The sequence below is a fragment of the Epargyreus clarus genome, unplaced genomic scaffold, assembly GCF_041222505.1.
Source record: "Epargyreus clarus isolate Ecla_fem2 unplaced genomic scaffold, WU_Ecla_fem_2.2 ptg000018l, whole genome shotgun sequence".
NCBI lineage: Eukaryota > Metazoa > Arthropoda > Insecta > Lepidoptera > Hesperiidae > Epargyreus > Epargyreus clarus.
The window spans coordinates 3225888-3242858 of record NW_027332226.1 but is presented as its reverse complement, the minus strand read 5'-3'; the positions used below and the strand labels follow the sequence as shown (position 1 = coordinate 3242858).

The 16971-nt window shown below is 33.6% G+C and overlaps 1 protein-coding gene across 2 annotated transcripts in view; it reads left to right on the top strand.

Annotated features, from left to right (window-relative positions):
• Positions 1-16971, top strand: part of LOC140749475 (CUGBP Elav-like family member 1-A) — a 509605-nt gene that overhangs the window by 23476 nt on the left and 469158 nt on the right. Inside the window, exons 1-2 of one of the 2 annotated variants that reach the window (XM_073082525.1) lie at positions 9942-10143; positions 16344-16376. The gene's annotated coding sequence lies outside the window, so the exon portion shown is untranslated. Of the gene's footprint in view, positions 1-9941; positions 10144-16343; positions 16377-16971 lie in introns of those variants that run through there. The other variant, XM_073082526.1, reaches the window with a different exon arrangement.

The window sequence follows — 16971 nt, the reverse complement described above, 5'->3', positions numbered from 1 at the left end:
TTAGTTGTAAATAAATAATCAAATGAGTACTTACATTCAGTACGAATGTCCTACAGGTATTAAATAATATGATCGAAGTAACGACGTCCATTAGTAAAAAAATATCAGCCTGTATAAGCCCAAAAAGCACAAATGTACTCGAAACAATGCAAATGTAGCAATAAATTGAGTGAAGCCACTGCCTGTGAATTCGTACCGAACGTCACAGTTCCTATGGGCTTCTATATTAACGGCGGATAATTAAATTAACATTAAAATCTTGTGTGATTTTCACAACAGCCTGTATCATATGATTTCTCTTCCACTGCAATTTCGACCTTATGTTTCGAGAATTTAGTTCAATATTCACTGATAGCAAGTGTTGTATGGTATGTTGTGTTGTGCCTATTTTGAACTTTATGAAGGTAGTAACTATGGTTATTATTGTTTAACTGTTTCAGTTATTATTGGGAAGTGCAGTGGCCCGTAGCCGATCTATTTACAGCTTCGATATTAATTAGTACATTCGGTATTATTGTTCTGCGTGTCGACACATATGCATTTCTCATAATACGTGTACCGGATTCGCATATTATACCTTTAATGGAATTTATGCGAAAGTGATATATTTTGTATGGTTCGATACCGAAAGTACCACCGCCACACTTATTTCAAGCTGTTAACAATAGTGTTAAGCGCTGCTGTGTTCTGGTTTAAGGGTGTGGTAGGGAGACGTACGTACAAAGCATTTCAGCTTACGTCTCAAGGGTAGCAGCAATAGTACAAGTACTTGTACTGTACGGCAGCAAGATATTTTAATTAAGCTACGGCTTACTGTAAGTACTCTTTAGAAGAGTATTACCTAGCACCACTAATATTTGTGATGAAACCTGTGCAGGGTTGAGAGATCTTTCAAATGTATATGAAGTCTATCAGTATACACTTGGTTAACTCGGACTACATCTTTATCCTTCTTATTCTGAGAGGAAACCTGATCCCAGTAGTGAGATTGTAATGAACTGACGACAGAGTATTACTTAATAAATGAAATTTCCAATCCAGGCACGTAATAACAATACAAAAATCCATTCAATTTATTTATGTCAATGACGTATTCTTCGGTACTTACAAGTGGCACTTATTCTATAAATAATTTAAGCTATAATGGACGATTTTCGAACTGCAGCGCCTCGATGCCATTAAACATTCAGATTGTAATGGACTCAAAACCAAAGTAGTAAAATCGACTTTCAAATGATGCAAATTCGTTCATTTATTCACGAGGAAAGCGCCACTCATTAATATTTCCCTTCGCTTTGACTTGGCGGGAAGTCCGCTGGGCTGTTTACATCGTGCGACACGACGTTGAATATGTTAGAGATTTAATCTAGTGTTGCCTCTAGTCGTTCGATGTAAATCTGCACCTATTTGATTAATCGTTTACTTTTATCTATACAGATTCATTATTTTCTATAATACATTATGCTGGAATGGCAAAAGTACAAAATTTGCTAACGATAGGATAGGTCAGTTCAAAGTTTAGTAAAAATTAAAATGTTATGAAGGATGTAAATACTGTTGTGACAATTTATTTAAACATAGTTTTATTAGGATTATTTTTATTACATAATAATTTTAAAGTACATTTTATAAATATTTTTTTCTTTACATAAACAAGGATCACATTGTAAAATTTTTTTGTCAATTTGATTCCCTACATACGTTTAGTACTGTTAGACCGTTAAATACATTTCTTTAGAATAATTAAAATATATTTTACTATGTACTGAATATTCATGAAATATGTATGCGTGTGTATGTAAAAATATACTATACTAGTTGGCTAAATACTACAAATAACTTGGTTTTGCTATACTAATTGTTTAAGGCATAACAATTGCTTCGTTTTATGAATTATCGTAACGATAAATCGTAGTACCGTGAAAAAATCGTAATATATAAATGGGCCATAAACGTAGTAATCGATATCAGATCAATAGTTGATAAGCCACGACTAGTTTCTTGGCTACGTATTGACCGACGGTGACCAACTAGGAGACCGTGTGCACTGTCTTATTCATGTCGTCAACCATTACTGTCCCACTGTTGGGCATGGGTTTTCTCTCAGAATTATGATTTAGGCTTCGTCGTTATTAACCTTCCTTATTCACGCTTATTTTAAGAAATTTTCTTAAGACACAATAATATGGGTGTTCCCCGCAGAAAGTTTTAATTTCCTCTAATGTTAAAATATCAAAATTAAGAATATAAAGTATAAAATAATAAAACTAAATCTATTTTTTAATGTATAAACTGAATTGTGAATCTTTATCTTCAATATATTTTTTATAAAGTTAAACATAAAATTTAACAAAAATACTTATAGAAGAATAATATTTCCGAAATCTATAATCTCTAGTATTGAAGATAATTCATCATGATGGAGTGCGGCCGTAAAGCTCCTCATTAAAGTCCGCAAAAATTATGAAAAAAACAAATAATAGTCTCAATAAATAATTTAACTGCAAAGAAATCAAGAATATCCTACACTTTTTATAACGCCTACGTTGCTACGTTCAATCACGCTACGACTTCGTAGCTCTACGGCGTAGCAGGCAGTATAAAGCATTGTATACGGTCTCTTAAATTTATGAGTATCGACAAACCAATCATTTACTACCTGGAAATAGGGGTGGTTACTGCTATCATTACGTATTATTACACTTCTAGGTTTGACCTATTTTTGTGTGGTATTTTGATTGTTGGTTGTAATACTTAATGCTATTGTTACATCGGTCTCGCTTTATAATTGAAAAAGGATTAGAACACACTTCACGTCAATACAGATTAGCGGAGGAAGATAAGAATTATGGACCAATATGTCTATTTTTTTTAATTATCGCATGAATTCAGTCTACTAACTTAAAAAAACTACCAAACGTCTACACAAGCAGCAGGGCTTTACTCAATTTTGCGCTATTTTGATTTTCACTTTTATTTTATAACATTTATAGCTAGCAGCTAGCATTGATAGTCTAGTGGTTAAGAAAATGTTCAAATCTCAGGCCACCTCTGATTTTTTAAAGTTATTATTATTAAGCTTATTAGAAATTAAGTATCACTTGCTAAACGATGAAGGAAAATATCGAGAAACCTGCACACTTGATATAAAAGAAACTCAAAGGTATGTGAATCCTACCAATACGCACTTGGCCAGCGCGGTGGACTATGGCCTAATCCTTCTCATAATGAGAGGAGACCTGTGCCTAGCAGTGGGACAATAATGGGTTGATGATGATTATATACCATTTAAGTAGCATATAAGCAGTGTATTCCACCAGATGTAAATGACAAGTGCCGTCTATGGACATCAATGATCAACCACAGATAACATTGTATTCCTACCTAAGTCGGCCACAGATGCGTCGTTACCTCTGAGGACTAAGACAGGACACATTAGCACAGTATAATGAGTTATATTTATATTTCTCACGTATCTAGAAACATGGCATGTGCACCACAAAGCATGAACGTGGTATATGGAGTATCTCTCACGTAGCACCGGAAGTTGGAACCGCTCGAGGCCCTACAAGGTCCTTTATATGCCCTTCTAAGTACGGAAACGCTCAAACTGCTCAAAGTAAAATTCCTATGTGAAATACCTATTCTGAATTGTGGTAATGTGTGTCGCTCGATTTACCAAACCCTTTACATCGACTACATAAAAGTTAGTAGATAATATAGAGTATAAATATAATTCCATGACAATACGTTACCCGTAACTAAAATATAATAGATTTTGTAAGTATTTGCCTGAAATAGAATATTAATAAATTACTTTTACTCTTTTACTATAACTGATGGTTTGTGAAGTATTTTTACGTAACGTCTTTTTACATGGTGCTTATTCTATCTTATATCAGAAATACAAAGAGTCACGGTATTTTGGTTTAAAGGTAGTAGTAATAACTTCCCGCGAAGGCATTCAAAATTAGTCGTTAAGACTGGAAATGCACCTAAAAATCCTAAAATGCCTCCGGTGACCGTCCTCGGCGCTGCGTAAAGGACTCCGGGATCTCCAAGCAACCGGAGTCCGCTTAGAGCTTTGCCCCATCGGGCTCCGCCCAGGTGAGCATGACGCTCGCCACGCCGTTTGTTGTACACGACGGTATGCGACCACACATACCGCTGTCCTTCCCGGGGTCGCTGGCCGGGCGGTTCGAGCTCCCACTCTTGCTGCCCGCAACCCCGGAAGCCCCTTTTAGTCGCCTCAGACTTAGACAGGCAGGGGATACCGTAGCCCTATTTTGGTCCCGGAACTACAGGGACAAGACTGGAAATGCACCGGTGACCGACTTTAACCAGAAGAAATTGTATTAAGAGTTGATTAGATATATCCATAAGCGGCAATGACTATTTACAATTAAAAACAAAAGAACTGAACAACTTGAACTTAAATAAAAAAGTCACTTAATATTTATAGACATAAATCGCATCAATATTTATTTCTGCCCGTAAAACTGTAAATTAACCTCATCATTGCTAAAACAAACGTAATAAATAAAAAATTCTCAGCAGCACCACCAAGTAATATAAAGCCAATCTCATATTTCCAATTTAAATATAACAGTATTGCTTACATTTCAATGTAATGATCCTGTATTTCTGTCACGTGCCTTTTCCTTGTCGACACTGAGTTAATATTTTTTCGAGTCAATTTCTGAGAAGTGTACGAATATTTTGCAGTCACTTGAAATTGCTTGAAATACATCTGAATTAAGACTTGTTCTGTTGTCTTGCATTGAAGTTATCTTGGGAATAATCGTAGTGGATTCCCGTTACCTTCTACGTCTGGTTGAGGGTATCCAATTCCTCTCGGTCCCCGTAACCGTCTTATTTAATCTCCGCCTGTGACTCGGTGTGTGGCTTTCCGTTTAACACCACCCGGGGGACACGTGTAGGGTTTCGAGCGGCAGAACCTACGGACGAAGGAAGCTCATCCCCCTGTTATATCTTAGATTTGTAATTAATTAATACAATCTATATTGAGAAAAAACACGTTTTATATTTCAAACCATTTTATTATATTCAAATCATAACTGACGTCTGACACTTGCCAAAGAGTTGCTGCCAGTACCTCATATATACAACACTCTCCCTCGCTTAAAAAAAAAAAATTAACTGAATTTCTATCTTAACTAAAACATTTTCTATGCATATATCTAATAACATCTTATAATCATCTTATTCTTAACTTTAACTACATTTAAGAAGTTGGTTGACATGTCGCTTCCACTTGAGTCCATCTACTTATCATATATCTTAACATTTACTGGATTCGGTCTTCTTAATGAAAAACGACATCTCAACTCCTTTCTTTACATTAATTTTGCTAGACTAAAGCCGGTAGTTTTATGCAGATGCAGTATATCTTTAAAATATCTTAATAAGTTACACAATATATTTTTTTTTTTTAGTTTCTTTTTGAACGATTTGCTAATCTTATGTTTTAAGTCTGATTTAAAGTTAATAGAATTACATTCAAAACCTTTATCAATGATTTCATGTTGTCCTTCTTTATTTTGACAATTAATTAATTAGTTGCTACATGTGATAAATAATCTGCTGGATTATTTTTTGACAAATTAACTAACTTAAATTAATTAAATAAATTAATTAAATTAGCCAATATTGTAGTCGCCTTGCTGCCATTTTTGGTATACCATGTTTTGGTCCTAAAATTTTTGTCAATACTTCATTATTAGTTTGTAAGATAAACTTATGCTCAAATAATAATTCATAAAATTTGCTTCCAAACAATAGCATAGGCCTATAAAATTGGATCATTTAATTTATATTATTATCATTTATTTTATCCCATCCTCGTCGCCAATGTTATATCTTAGATTTGTAATTAATTAATACAATCTATATTGAGAAAAAACACGTTTTATATTTCAAACCATTTTATTATATTCAAATCATAACTGACGTCTGACACTTGCCAAAGAGTTGCTGCCAGTACCTCATATATACAACACCCCCAAGTAATCAACACTCGTTATTTATCTCTTTATTAATAGGAGTAGTAGAAGAGCATGCAGTCCATCTGATGGTAAGTGGCTACTCCCGCTCGTGGACGCCTGTAGTTAATCAACTCGCAATATTTTCTAACTACTTTTGTAAAGAACTTTCAAAAATGTAGGTTTCATCACGAAGTTGCCCTTCAAGTTAAAACATGTTAATTTTATTTTTTAAAACATTAATAACTTCAAACTATCGGAACTACTTGTCTGAGATTCAATCCTGAAACTCCAATGAGACAGGCCAATATTAATAATACGAATCTATTAATTCTAGTTTCAGTCATTTACTGTAATATTTCTCAGTCTTGATATAATTGTCGACAGTTACTTATCTAATTTAATTAGTGAAGTTATGTACTCTCTAAATTAATTTCAAAATCTCGCTGTAATTCAGGTAGGAATAGCAAATTAACTTTTGAGTTAAGTAAAGAACTGAAGTAATCTCAACCCTAGTTAATTTTTCTATATATCATTCTCATCTAATCATTACTGGCCCTCTATAGGGTCTTGTCTCAGAATGTGAAGTATTAGGTCTGTATCCACCACGCTGGCCAAATGCATATTGTCGCACTTTACATATTACCCTTGAGATTGTTTAAAGATCTTTCAGGTATAGGTGTAGGTTTCTCCATTATGTATTCCTTTACCGTTAAATCAAGTGATAATTAATTTATAATACGCATTTTTTTTAATTAGAGATGCCTAGGATTTAAACCTCGGACTCTTCGATTGAGAGCCGCATTCCAACTAAGCTATCACTACTTTTGCAAACTAAAGGTAAACCATTTTAGTCGATATCGACTGATAGTGCACTGTAACGGAATCCTTAAGAGCCTTTCACTGTATTTATTTATTCATGAACAATTTGCGATGCAATCAGGTCAGAGTTGAGTTTTAGCTCACAATGTCGAAACACGATTTGACTTTGATAAAATACGATTACGGAGTTCCAAGCGTTTTTGCATTTTTATAGGGAGATGTAAATTCTCTCGGATGTTACCAATTTAGTTCACCACAAGCGAGTAACGATATTTCAATAAAGTAGTAAAGATCTTTTAACTTTAATTGGGGCTGAAAAAAATTGGCGTGTAATTGAAAATGTTTAACTTAATTATTGCTTATAGTTTAATCTTGTTTAAATATAAAAAATAACAGAACTTACACATAAATATTAAACAAATAAAATTGCACTAGTTTCTTGTTAAACTTAAACGTAAATATACAACGCATTTTGGCAGGCAAACTTTTTTGACTAGTTTTAAATCAATATCTTAAGGATCACTAAACATAGCATTATAATAACTATATAATTATTAGAAAAACAAAAAACTCGATTGCTTAAATATATCCTTCGTCACTCCCACAACTTAGTCAAATTTAACTATACCATATTTATGTTAAAGTACGTCAAGTCGTGTAGGCTCCAGGGCATTCCATAGAAGGAAACAAAATACACACATACACTCTAAAAACATTACCCTCTGCTATTGGGAGAAAATGATCGATATTAGTAATTTATATTACTCAGTAAAATACCAACCCGCTGAGTTCAATTTATCCTTAATCGATTCTCTCTGACAGTAAGACAATTTCCTTAAAGGGCCCTTTTAAATTCCATTAGACGGTTTGGTACGTTCGCGAATATCGATTTTACGATGTTTTAAGCGTTTGCAAAGTACTCCTAATAAAGTTTGGAGTATCTGCAAGTCTTCGTTTGTCGTCAGTTGGAATAAATTTGGTATGTCATTGTAAGGTTATCTTACTTTTTATAACTTTGAATATAAAAAAAAATATTGTGATTTGTAACTTGATCGATATGGATTCATAGTAATTTATTAAATTAGCTAGTTCTTAGTAATATTTCCAGTTTTGTTATAAAATTAGAATTTGCGTAATTTCTTAAGAATTTTGACGAACATAATTTTACTGGCCAAAAAAAGCTAAAAAAGGTTTGTGCCTTGTAATTTTTCTTGGATGTACCTTTCTTCCTTACTATCCAAGACAACTTTTAAAAAAGCACTGAAAGCATGGCTTATAGAAAAATGCTTTTACCATGTAAATGAATATTTGTGTTATAAAAATTACACCAAGAGGCTTCATTACACATTTAATTAAAACATGACATAACTTTACTTAACTTATTAATTGTATTTATTGACATAATATTTTATAAAATTGTTATTATCATTATTATTGACATTGTGATTCATTTATTGACATTATTGACTTTATTTATGATTAAATATGTACAAAATTAATGAATAATTGTTATCATGAAGTAAATGTTCTAATCCATATTGAATAATACAATCTAATGTAATCATTAGTACGAGTATATAATTATAATGCATTTCTAAAATTTTGCATGCTTTCCTGAAGCTAAGTGTGAGGAAAATTGTTAATATTCCTACCAACCCAGATTGTACCACATTTAAAAGCAAATAAATGAATGAATGAATGAATGAATGAATATCCTTTGAGGTTTCTAACTATTTTTTGAGGTTGATTTGTGTAATTATTGTTTTTTCGAGTATATTATTGTACTAAAGTTTCATTCGAATTGTGGCGATAAAAGTACTTCAACTATTATTTCTTTATGGTAGGTGCTTTTCAAAAATGATTAACGATTATTTGAGAGTACAAGAAATAGTAACAGTATGCATTTTCTCTTTGAAAGTGTTAGTTGCGTTCTCACTTAAAAGCTTCTTTAAGACTAGCGCATCATCATAAAAGTATGAAGTGTCAAAGTAGAGGGCCAAGTGTTCTTGTGTGTTGTGATGAGTTTTAACATAATACATGGTTCCGTATATTTTTTCCTATTTTCATACAATTTTTATAATTATATAAATGCCTAAAGATGACTGTAAAACGTAAATTGTTACATTTTGACCTCATTTCGTTTAACCGCATCCGGTTTTTCTTTCGGTCTCGATTGGGCGAGCGATATAACTAACGCCACAACACATGCTGTTCGCCAGAAATCCATGATGGCACTAAAACAAAATTAAGCCAAACGTCAACCGCCTTCCGTGTTCGTATGCGTTCGTGCGTTTTCGGCAATCTATTCGAAATGTGTGGCGGTGATACCATTTCGGTCAATGCTTAATTAACTAATAATAGGAACTATAATCATATATTCCATATATTTAAAGGTTTATAATATCTACGATATTTCTGATTGTCTCACGGATCTCTAAAAACTCAAAAATTAAATAATGTGTTAGTCGTTCCTCTTATCCTCCTCACCTGCGACGGTTACTTACGAAGCACACATCAAGTGCTTTAAGTGGAAATACCACGTGTTTCATTATAAATATTTAGAAGAAATATTCACATACAAGTATTTGTTCATATACTTTTTGATGGTAGGTAAAACTTTTTTTTTTTTAAATAAAGGAATAATTTACGCAAATTAAGACAAGCATTTTCATAAGTAAAAAAACAATACACTTATTAAAGCGTGGACAGTAATTATTCTTATCGGTATTCTACTGCTTATCAATATATAGTAGAACAATCGTTTTTAGTTACATATACTATTTGGAAAAAGTATCAATTTTTGTCTAAAACTTTAGTATAAATAATTAGATAGATAGATTAGATAGATTTAATAGATTATTTATTTCAAGAACTTAAGCAACAACAACAAATTATAACACATAATAAACAATGAATTAAAAGTAACCTGAATAATTTAAAAAGGATTTTGTTTTATTTTCTCAATTTTGAAATCTATTATGTACAAATTCCTTTTTTCGCCGAATATCCAAATTCCATGTCAATAAAACCTCCGTGCTTTCATTCAAACTGGTCAGCTTTAATTGACTGCCGAATGATTTGAAAGCTCTGACATTTAGCTTTCAGTTGAGAGACAAATGGCGGGGCGATGTAACTGAAATTTTAGTTTTTACTTTTGTGTTGTGTGTTTTTTTATATATATCTATGTAGTTTTTTGACTTCGGTTTTTCTTTTTTGATTTGGACCGAAATTTTTAGTGGTGATTTTAAAGTGTTGTACCAGTCTATTGAGTGTGGTCCGTGACTTTTGGAGGTCGATTTTGATTCTTCTTTTTGGATAAGTAAGTTGAAAACCATTGAATTATTTAGTTTCGTTACATTTTTCGTATAACGAGGGCGTGGCGCTGCTATGTTCTGGTATGAAGTGTATGGTATGGTACCTTAATATGAGTCTTTCCTTTTTTCTGAGGAGTTCTGACGGCTGTAACAGTAAGACGTCAAACGTTGCTGATCGTCTTTAGTACGACTCCTGACGTATATGAAATTGGTTACAAGTGTTCATGCGCCTCAGTGACCATATAATATCGACTGCATGATTGTAAGCTACTCTTATATCAACAATTTATACATTATTCATAAGGCATAAATTCATAACATTGGTCATATTAAAGTCGAACAAGAGTTCGACCACTTCCATAAAAAAACCACACAGCCACATAAAATAAAAATAATAATTTATATTTTGTCCCTCCTGGGAATCGAATTTGCGTCCATAACAAAACTAAATGACGTATATTTTATTGAAAATAATAAGTAAAGCCACATTTCGTATTCAGGACTTCAAACAGAGGACTGGATATTTTCGAATGTAGATAAAAGTATGGTGTTGGGATGGAGAAATGAATTCTATAAATATTGATATTAGGTGGATATTCCAGTTACTGTCATATGTACCCTCATTGGGTTTTAATCCGCTTACAGCTTTCAACGCAGCATCCACTCGAAAAAGCTCCCATACAAGCATTATTTAGGTAGAAAGCTCACAGGAAATACATAAAACCAATATAATTGTATCGCGTTAAGAAGGAAAAATGTGGACCTCTCAGTCGGGGGTCCTAGGTTCAAATCCCAAATACTACTCGTACCTTTTATCTTTCAAAGTTATGTGTGTATTACTATTGTTTTCAAAGTTATCTGTATAAATCATTTCTTACTTTCTATAATAGCGAATGAGAACAATTTACATATCTGAGAATTCTTTAAATAAAAACACTCGAAGGTATGTGAAGTCTATCAATTCGCACTTGACTTTGGCGGTTTAATTTAAGTTAAAAAAAAATCATTTTGAAAAATTAAGATGCCCAGGATTTGAACCTCGAACCCCCAGATTGAGAAGCCGAGTTTTAAACCACTGAGCTATTACTTCTAAATTGTACTAAAAATTGTTGCAACGAGTCCAGTGTACGACCACCCTTACAAACTTTAAACCTACTCCAACAGAAATAGATTTTCATTACGGCATATCTATTGAATGTTACCGAGAAAGACTTATTTTCTCTTTGTTTTTATGATGAGAATTACAAATCCTCTTTAGGTATGTATACCTACTCGTGGTCGTGGAGGAAAGCGTTCGTTACTTATTAATGAGATTGTGTTATTATGATTCTCCTATAATTGAGTTATATTTATCATAATTTCCACGTGTTTCTCATCATTACATATATTATTGACATAGATAACTTTTTTTTATAATATAAGACTATCGTAGCTTTTGTTTAGTGGCTTTATTTAGCAATTTTCTAATTAAATCATAAAATAAATAAACAAGGGACAAACTGACAGACAAGAATACTCTTAATTATTTTAGTTTGTATGCCTTCTTGTTCTTCAGATAAGTAGGTTCTTATTGTATAATAAAAAAACCCTATTGTCGCAAAAAACATAATTTTTCGTTAAATGTTGTTTTATTAGATATTTTAAAACAATAACAGACCAGAAAAGTTTAGTACCAAGTAGGTAAGGTATTTATTATTTTAATTTCAATTTAGAGTCTGTGTATAATACATTATTATATTTGACCTATTTGCTTGGACAAATTGCGATGAAAAGATTTGTTATTTTTCTGTATTGTAGTATTTTTAGTAATTGTAGTATAGACGAAGATGTTTGCTACCCAAAATCCACTAGACGGTAGCTAAATACAGCTTATTTATAAATACACACATAATATAACACTTGTCAATTCTCACATAATAATACCGGTATATAGCAGCATGCATAAAGCGTTCCAAGTGAATTTATTAGCAACATGATACGTTGTTAGGATGTTGGTAAGTCTTCGCCGCTAATTAGCTTAGTGTATCGGTTAACGAATGCCGCTGCATGTACGTAACACGCTCTTATGTCATAAGTTACTCATAAGAAACCGCGTATGTGTATTTCCGTCTTGGTTTCAGAGAGGGAATTATATTTGCAGTTTTCTTTGATAATGGGAAAAGGTTGGGCTGTTTTTAGATAGACAGCCCATGACGATTTTTAATGAATATTGGAGTAGCATACGAGCATGCAGTCAACATGACGGTAAGTAGCTACTGCCGTCCATGGATATCTGTAATCAACCCTAGATAGGATTAGATTCCTACCTGAGGTCGGTCACAGATGCGTCGCGAACTGAGGACTAAGCTGGAATGCCTCGGAAAATTATGTCGCTCTTACCACACCCTTCAAATCAGAACACGGCAGCGCTTATCACTGCTGTTATTTGGCACAGATGTAGAAGGTAAGTAATATTTAACGTGTGACTGTCAAAAGTTGTTCGGTGACTATTAAGTAGTGTATGCTTTAAACTATACAAATGCATAGACTTTTGACTGATTTTTTAAATTAAATCAAATAATAACTTACCGCTCTAACGGTCAACCATCACCTATGATTCATACATAAAAACAACTTTTTTATCTCAAAAATGGTTTCCTTTGAAATGAATATAGGTATTTCAATGAACATGTTCCATCGCATTTTCTTATGAAATTACAAAATTGAATACAAACTAAATAAATAAAAAATACCTGTCATAAGTGACCGTTAGGGCCTTTACACAATAAAATTTACATATCCTGTAATATTATTTGTTTCAAATGAACTGTCGTATCCACCACCTATACACCACCCATTATACACCACAGAATACACGTGCAAGTACGCTTGCTCTCGGCAAGTAATTACTAGGATTGTTCAAAGTGGAGACGGATTGTTTCGCAAAGAGGACTCTGAATGGATGCTGCATAATAGGCGGCCCTCAGACGAGCAAACAGCATTCGTAGATAGGTGCGGCTGCATTAGTGGGGCTGAAGATAGCGACAAGGAATACTAAGTATTTATATACAATTGTAGGTACATGATTTTACAATCCAACTAGAACACGTAAAATGTACAGATTTTTAAGTCTGCTAATAGATATAGACGGTGTTATTGCTTTGAAAAATCTCCGGACAACCCTTAGAATCCCGTTTTGACAATTAGAGTTCGATTATTACGCAGTATTCGAATTTTAGGTTTCATTCTCGCCCGTCCCGTTTCACGCCTTCTCTTAGCTTTCCGTCCTATCTGGTTCAATTCCTTTCATCCCGTCCCATCCCGTATTGATCTGACAGCTTGAAGTCTGTTAACACGTCACAAAAATGCATTATTAACTCAGATTTTACTGTTTCCATTACTATTTATTTATTTAAATTTATGTAGAAATACTATGTAATTTATCCGTTATTTAACTTCAATATAAACTTTTACAACAATAACTCGTTAATATGAACATTGATGAACAAAGGATACAAAGCATCATACGCGAGGGGTTCTATTGAGACGACAATGGCGGTCGATAAGCGGCGGTTTTAATTTCACGTTCACAATCGTGCTCTAACGAGAGATGACCAGAAACGCTGACACTCGCGCGCCGCAATCACTTGCGAGTAGATTGTGGGCGCGGTGTTATAAGCGGAGCGGATAGCGTATCGCCTGTGCATTTAATATATAATCGAAATTAGTTTTTAATTGTAATCACTTGCGAGTTGAGTTGCGGATGCCGTGCCATAAGCGGAGCGGATTGCGTAATCTCAGATTGAAAGTAGGCTTTTAATTTCACGTTCACAATCGTGCTCTAACGAGAGATGACCAGAAACGCTGACACTCGCGCGTCGCAAACACTTGCGAGTTGAGTTGCGGACGCGGTGTTATAAGCGGAGCGGATAGCATGCTGCTTTTATTATTGTAATTTTAAATCGAAAGAAGGTTATAATTGCTCGTTCATTATCGAGCTCTAACGAGAGATGGCCAGAAACGCTGATACTCGCGCGCCGCAATCACTCGCGAGTTGAGTTGCAGACGCGGTGTTATAAGCGGAGCAATTAGTGTTCCGCATATATTTTATATCATTTTAGGCTAATACTATCACGGAATTGAGGCATTTTAATGTGTAACTGGTACTCACAATGCGCGGTTTTATAAAACGAATAAAACCTTTTATGAATTTAGTTATATTTTTACGTCACTCCAAAAGAAGGTAGACATAGATTTTTAAGTATGTAGTATAATATCAATATTTATGACAATTTGCCAGTTTGTTTTATATACCACTTGTGCACTTGAATTCATTGAAAATCAGTATTTAGAATATTTTGAAGTTGTAAAATGCTGGACAAAATGTGACGTCATAATTATGTCGTTAAGTTGGAAAATTAATGAAATTTGATGTGAGTTTCAAAAGTGTTAATTCTTCTTCAATGTAATATTATTTAAGTGTTTATCATCAAAATTAAGTTAAGCCAAAGCTCGCCTCGCTTGACAAGGACGACAAGGTAGAAATCACTATTTAAAACATAATAATAAAAAATTATATTAACGTTCATCAAATTTAAATCATGCTGTAGCAATACATTTAACTTTAACACGATATATTATTAACACATTGAAATTTGTACAATTGTGTGTAGAAATAGCACTCTGAATTAGTGCACAGTATCTCGAAATAATCATAACCGGGACCGTATTAGCCGGGATGCGCGGTTATATTAGTTATTAAAGATGAAATGACAGTTGAATAGATTCATAACATTACTTTGGAACAAAGCCAAGTGGCCGCCATTCATCATTAGCTGGATAATGCCGCTCCAGATATCACTCGTATGGAGAATTGCTAAAATTTCTGTCGAGTACACAAATCTAGATCGAGGTTCAGTTTTGCTCTAAAGTAGGATTTTATTACTTATACGAGTAGCGCCCCATTTTCAAAAGCGGGATACGCGGGAAATTTCATGGGTTTTATTTTTTCTCGGAACCTTAATCATTTTTTGGTATAAAAGTACTCCTTATAAGATCATCAAACTGAAGTTAAATCGTTCAAAATCAAAATCGTTTCAAGCCGGACCAGATATTTTTTGTACACATATTCTTTCATATTATGCATTAAGTAAAAAGCTGTTTTTTTGACACTTAAGTGAAAATTCAATCTTCTTTATTTATTTAAATATTCAAAAATATGTGTCGAGATGCAGAATGCCGTCGAAAACGCATTTCATATTATTATTTCATTAAAATATAGCTTCCTCTTTTATAAAAGTAATTGGATACACGAACCACGTAATTTAATCTACTATTCATTGTTATAAAAGGAAGCATTTTAAAATATTCGTAATAGCTTTTATATTCTTTTGTTACCTACATATTTTTATTAGAGACTATACAAAACATAATTTCGGGCTCATATTGTTTAAGTCGTACCTTAACATGACTTTAACTCTACACTAAAGCGTTAAAACTTTATATTTTGTTACGATATCAAACCTCGTCACACGTTATATTAAGGACCTTTGGAAAAAATATATAGTACCACATTAAGTGTTGATTACTCAAGAGAAGAAAAAATATAAATAAAAAAATATTATCTAAAAGCGAATCTCAGTGCCAACCCTTAAAAAAGTGAGTCGCATTGCGCTCAACTTTTCTCGTTAATAGCGAGCAAAACGCCTTAGTCGCGTGGTTTTATTCATTATTTGATTTTAGGGGAGCATCTGTCATCACTTTCTCAGCGATTAGAGAGATAATTGTGTGATGCTGCGATGACGTGATCTTGACAAGCTGCCGAGTTCAGCTCGTTTAGCATTGCTGCATTTTCCACCCTATTCCCGCAAAATAAAACCCCAAACTGAGATACGGTTTTGCAACGAGCCGTCAAAATTCGGATGTCAGTTTTGGGTGGATTGTTTGACGTTTTCAAATTAATTTTGCATTTTTTATATATAAGCATGTATCTGTTATAAGTATATTTATCTCATATATTACTTTATAGATTTGTTACGTGAGTTACAGTGAGTTATCCACTTAATTATATGTAGTCACTGCCGCCCATGGAAAATTTAAAGTCCTATGTGAAATCGGCCATAGTTGCAACGCCTCGGATAAGTGTTAAGTTATTTATGTATATTTTTTGTCGTATTGACACTGCATGACATATTATAATGACTACAGCTTTTTCATGTTTTTACAGATATTACAAAAATCGGCAAGCTGGCGCACATAAGTAAGTATTTAAACTCTATATATTATTAAATAGCTATATAACTAGCAGTCTAATAAAACGACATAGATTTTTTTTTGTTTCAATCATAAAACTAAAAGCGGACACCAATAGTACGTATCTACTTCTATTGATGACCGCATTGGGCAAGCGTCGAATCTGCGGCCAATTGTCCTTAGAAGAAGCGTATGGCTATCTCACTGACTTCTAAGGACTAGTAGACGATTCCATGACCGACTCTTATCGCTTACCCAGAGTCCACTAGCATTATTAAACATAAGGCCGACCGCACACTCATTCGCAATCAAAGTCGAAAAGAAAACAAAGCTTTGACTCCGCTCACATAAAACCATCATTCGTTCGCAACAAATCACTCGTCTGTTTCGCACAACGGAACTCTTTGAGACCGCCCAGAGGGAGTTTCACAATCAATGTTTAGAGCAAAACTTCGATAGGGAATCGAGAAAGTTCCATTTTCATTTTCGACGGCTCCACAATGAGCGGATATTGCGAGAGTTTCGAGAGATGCCCGAGTTATTTTTATGACCTGTTGCTTGCACAAGACTGGCGTGATAAAGTAAAAAGTAAGGCAAAACGG